This window comes from Haemaphysalis longicornis, unplaced genomic scaffold (assembly GCF_048455015.1).
Source record: "Haemaphysalis longicornis isolate Haplotype H1 unplaced genomic scaffold, Haemaphysalis longicornis Haplotype H1 scaffold_7, whole genome shotgun sequence".
In the NCBI taxonomy this organism is placed as follows: Eukaryota; Metazoa; Arthropoda; class Arachnida; order Ixodida; family Ixodidae; genus Haemaphysalis; species Haemaphysalis longicornis.
In genome coordinates, this window is record NW_027526422.1 from 129,719,277 (window position 1) to 129,725,194 (window position 5,918).

A 5,918-nucleotide genomic window follows, 5' to 3' on the forward strand; every position below is an offset into this window, starting at 1 on the left:
TTGTCGTTGCTACGCGAGCGCTTCGCTACCTTTACTTCGATACGAGTTAGGTGGGTACACCCTACGCAGGTGCGCACTCTTCCAAACAAGCGTGTCCTTTTGCACAGTAATCTTGTTCCAGTGTTTTTATCAGTTTATTAAGGGCTTACGTTGTTATTAGTAGTGACAAAAAAATTGCGGCCTTTCCATCGTGTTTAAAAAATCCGCACACTTGTAGCTGTTCCCCTCTTGCAAAAAAGGGAGCAAGGGTATGTCCTTTCCTGACATTGGTTATGTCCTTTCCTGACATTGGTTATATGTTTTGAAGCAGGGAGGAAAACTTGTGGCATGACGTTCTAGCGAATGCTAGGGTTTGTAAAATATAGCCGACTAGTCTTGTCTGATTAATCGTTTTATTTACGCGTGCTGCGTTTCGCCTCATCAAGGTTTTTCCTGTTTGCGCAAGCACGTGCCGCTGTCCAGGAAACTTGGTTTTGAGTTTCACCTTGCGTAGAAACGTACGCACACATATTCCAAAAGCCATGTCGCTTTCGGGTAAGGTATTTGCCTGTAATGTATAGGCAAATGCAGCCCGAAGCCGACACATTTTGCACAAGTGGGCAGCCCAGGAGAATCCCTCTTGTGCTGATGGCCCGACTAGTCGTTATGACATAAAACAATGTGTTACACTTAAATTGAGTTTATTTGCAGCGGGTCCTGACTTCCATAAGCTTTTATGTCAACAGACAGCGAGTGAACTGCAGCATGTCATCGCGTCCGTGCTGATCTCAGTACTCTAGAAGTAATCACCCAGTACGCCCATGAAAATGGTCTTTAAAAGTTTGTGTAGTTGTCTGACAGACATTTTCTTACTCACCACATCTATCAAAACTGAATGTCTACAGTGCGAACTACGCATCACTGGCTCACTAAACTGTGCATTTTGTGAATAAAACCCCAACTCTTGAGCCGTGTGCATTGTGTGAATTGTGGCGTTTACCTTTCCTCACCTGTACTGCCAAGCAGGATCTCATGGCATATTGTTTCTATATAGTGTTACACCGACTCGCATTCCAAACACGAATTGTCAGCGTTTGACAAAACCACTTGCTATAACGATGTATGGCAGCGGTGAGCTGCGGTGTTTATTAAACAATAAATCAATCAATTATGTATATTTATTGTGCCCAGGAACAGCCGTGAGGCCTTGGTGAAGGCACACAGATGGATACAAGTGAAAAAAGGGAAAGAAATGAAAGAAAAAACACTTTGACAGCGTAAAAGAGAGAAGAGTAAAAAAAATAACGTTTACAATGTATAGTACGAAGTATACCGTACAAACCACATGAAAACGTAGATACCGTATACACTACATGAAATAAACACAAACAGAACTGACAGGATACAACAGAATTGGTAATTACATCGTACAGATGAAACAGAACATCTGCGTATTACAGATAGTTGTGTAACGTTATAACAGGAATCCATAAAATGAAAAACAACAAAAAAGTCGTAAAAACAGCATACTATCCATAAAGTAAGGCGAGCAGGTAAAACGAAGTTACTATAACCAGAACAAGATCCATTCAGTATGACCGAACAAAGAAATATTCCATATAGTTCCATGTAAGAGAATAGGAGGGAGCCTATTAGCTAATGAGATTCTGCAAGGTTCTGAAGTGAACTGATTGAGGGAGCTGTTAAAAATATCTACTTCTGCAGAATAGAAGTTACACGTGCTCTGCAGCCTGAACAGCGACCAATGTCGGTTACAGGAGCTGAGGGTACAAAAAGGATGATATTTTCTTGTGGCTTATAAGGCACTCTTAGCTGGAGCTCAGAAAGAAGTTCCAAACTGCTAATTTTCCCATGAATGAGCTTAAAAAGAAATATGAGGTCAGCTGTATCGCGCCTAGCCTTTACCTCAGGCAGCACTTGCCAATACCGTGGTCCAGAGTCAAGACGGTGATACTCGTGAGGGAAGCAATGTCTAAGTATGGACAGCAGCTTATTCTGCACTTTATCAATGGCCCTGCTGTTAGATTTCCATGTACCATTCCAGGCAACCGAAGCAAATTCCAGCACGGGACGACAGACACTGGAGTACAGTTTCAGGAAGGACTTTGCACTACGGAATTCTTTAGACATCCGGCAGACCATGCCGAAGCGGCGGAGAGCTCGCTGTTTGATGAATCGAACGTGCGGTGTAACATTCAGATGGTTATCAAGGAGCACGCCAAGATCAGTTGTCATCGAGATTCGAGGCAAAGTAAGATGATGAACTAAGTAGTGATAAAGCAGGCAGTCTGTTTTACGCGTGTACGACAACACATTGGTTCTCGCTGCGCTCACTATGAGTTCGTTCTCTTTACACCAGAGTGTAAATGCATCCACGTCTCTTTGCAAATGCCTACAGTCGCTAAGACGTGAAACTTCCTTGAAAATCTTGATGTCATCAGCATCAACTAAAAAATAAGAATGCCTTATAGCAGCTGGAATATCATTGACGAATAAAGAAAACAAAAGAGGGCCTAGGCCAGACCCTTGTGGCACACCACTTGAGACGCAGTAACGATAGGATTGCTGCCCGCTAACATTTACGCTGCAGGTCCGCCCATGTAATTAAATAATTAGAAGGACAAGAAACGAAATATTTATGTTCAGGAGTGACAGTTTAGAAATTAACAATGGGTGACTGACCACATAAAAAACACAGTATCGATGTTGCCTCTATGATGAACCGCTTCAGGCGCTCGCTGCAGAAAAGAAACGAGGTTAGTGGTTCTGGAACTTCCGGACATAAACCCGTGCTGTTCGTAAATTAGTATGCCCTTAACACTGGAAGTTAAAACATCGTGCAACACAGTCTCAAAATGCTTAGATGCGGCACGCAGAAGCGAAATAGGCTGCTAGTTTCTAGCACTATCTTTAGCACCAGTGTTGCAGACAGGGACCAAGCGTGCTAATTTCCAGGCTGCTGGAAAAGTAGCAGATTGAATTGAATTAATAAATATAGCTTTTAGTATATGAATCAGAAGCTCCCCATTGGTTATTAATATTGCGGGAGCAATGCCATCAGGACCACAGGAAAATGACGGTTTAAGGCGCTTCAGGGCTTTCCGAACGTCGTCCTCACTGATTCTGGGAACGTAGAATTTAGACGACGCAGAGGAAGAGTTGGACCAAATTTTAATTTCACCCTTTAGAAATACAGAGCTAAAATGATCCGCAAAGGCATTAGCAACGTATTCAATCGGGTTTCCATTGTCGTCTAGAAGGTTAACGATTTCGGCAACCTTGCCGGCAGATCGAAAGCGAACATACTGCCAGAAACGTTTCTGGTCGCGCGTAGCGCTGATTTCTACCTTGGCTATGTAGTCTGACCGATCGCGATCATACAGCTCTTTACACAGGGCTCTGAAATACCTAAACTCCTTTTTTCAAGCATCGGATTGCTGCCCGCGAATTTTCTTGTGAGCATGGGCTTTACATTTTAAAGCATTTCGCAATGGCGCAGAAAACCAGTACGGTAATTTAGATTTCTTTCCGGACGTTCTTGGTATAAACATGTGCATTGCTTGCTGAACAATTGAAATAACAATCAATCAATCAATCAATCAATCAATCAATCAATCAATCAATCAATCAATCAATCAATCAATCAATCAATCAATCATTCAATCAATCAATCTCTTTATTATAGCGCCCAGGTACAGCCGTAGCCTTTGGTCTGGCGCACTTAAGAAAAAGACAGACGACGACCCAAATACATCCACGCGTGAGAAGAACAAGAAAATACAAGCGAAGAAAAAAACTAGAATGAAGAATAAAGGTCCTTTAACAAAATCAATGATTTCTGCGCACTAAAGTTGGAACAATCACGAAACGATAGAACACAGTGTCATAAAGATTCTGACAATACAAACGGGCAGATATATATGAGTAGGAACAGTAACAAAGGCAAGCAACATATACGGAAATAGGGCAATGAAAATAGAATTAAAACTGCTCGGAACCAAGTCAGGGAGAGACAGAAGTCAGAAGGTCGCACATGTAAGACCGAAGGGGTGTATGAAACAGGTCAATATTATGGAAGTAGAGATTGTATGTTTCTTGAAGGCGGTACAATGTGCAGTTTATATTGCATGTCTTACCGGTACGAAGTATAGGAGACTTACTGGTAAGTTTTGACTGTACTCTAAGATTTACATTTGCAAGCAACTCCGAACAAGAAATAATCCCGTGTACAAGTTTAAATAAAAAAATTAGGTCAGCATTGGTTCGTCTTGACTACAAACTTTGGTGAGGATAAGAAGTAAAAATGTCTGAACCATTGCCACTGTGGCGGGAGAAACGATGTTTGTGGATAGATATGAACTTATTTTGTACTTTGTCAAGAATATTACTGTTCGACTGGCACGTGCCGTTCCAAACAACACAGGAATATTCTAAAATAGGGCGGACAACAGACAAAGAAAGCTTTAGTAGTGAGACAGGGTTGCTGAATTCTCTTGATATTCGACAGACAAACTCCAAGCGGCGAAGGGCGCTCTTAGAAATAGAATCTACATGCGCAGAAAAGTTTAGCGCACTGTCAAATACCACTCCAAGGTCAGATATTTGCAACACACGCAGTAGTGGCACACTTTTCACAACGTACGGATGAAGTATGGGGCTTGTTTTACGAGTGTGGGACATCACCTTCGTTTTAGTGCCACTAAGAGCAAGTTAGTTTGCAGAGCACCAGTTGCTAAAAGCATCCACATCAGATTGAAGAGCTATGCAATCTTCAGCGCTAGTGACTTCTTTAAATATTTTGATGTCGTCAGCATATAACAGAAAACAAGAGTTGTTTATAGAGGCTGAGACGTCATTAACAAACAAAGAAAACAAAAGTGGCCCCAGAACATATCCCTGAGGCACACCACTGGAAGCATAGTAGGCAGCAGATTCTTTATCATTAACAGAGACAAAACATGACCTAATATTAAGATAGCTGCTGAGTAACTCCACGAAGCAAATGGGAATGTTTTAAGGAACTACAAATTAAGGAACTACAAAAAGCCAAAGATAAATAGTTTTCTTGTGTCCTACTATCTATCCTCCGCTCAAATCCTACTAAATTCTGGCGCATGCTCTCTCCCAAAAATCAAAGTACTAACATAGATCTTCTAGACCCAGACGGAGAACCAATGGACACAAAAAACGTTGCCACCGCCTTAAATGACTACTTTTCATCGGTATTTTCTACCCCTAACGCTAAACAGTCCACACGACTACCTACCCGTTGCCCCGGCGCTGTATCCCCCGAAATAGCATTTAACCCTGAAGGAATCGTTAAACTAATCACTGGTCTTAAGATATCTTCAGCGCCAGGATGTGACCAAATAACCCCCAAACTTTTAGTTAACACCGTCACACTGGTTAGTCAGATTCTTTGCCTCATCTTCATGCAGTCCATTGAAACAAGCGAAATTCCAGACGATTGGAAGATAGGCCGAATAGTAGCGATCTTTAAAACAGGAGAGCGAACTAATCCAGCAAACTACCGCCCGATTTCCCTGACTAGCATTCCTTCTAAATTACTGGAACACATTATATCTTCTCACATCGCGACTCACCTTGAATCAATAAATTTCTTCTATAACCACCAGCACGGTTTCCGAAACAACTTCTCATGCGAGACCCAATTGGCCGAGTTTACCAACGACCTAATAAAAAGCATGGATGATAACCTTCAGATTGATGCCATATTCCTTGATTTTTCCAAAGCTTTTGATCGCGTACCACATAATCTATTACTTAGCAAAATTCATTCACTTGGCATTGCACCGAATATTGTCTCCTGGGTTGAACACTTCCTCTCTAACCGTAAACAATTCACCTCTGCCAATACTCATAACTCCTCTTTAACTAACGTATCATCGGGCGTCCCT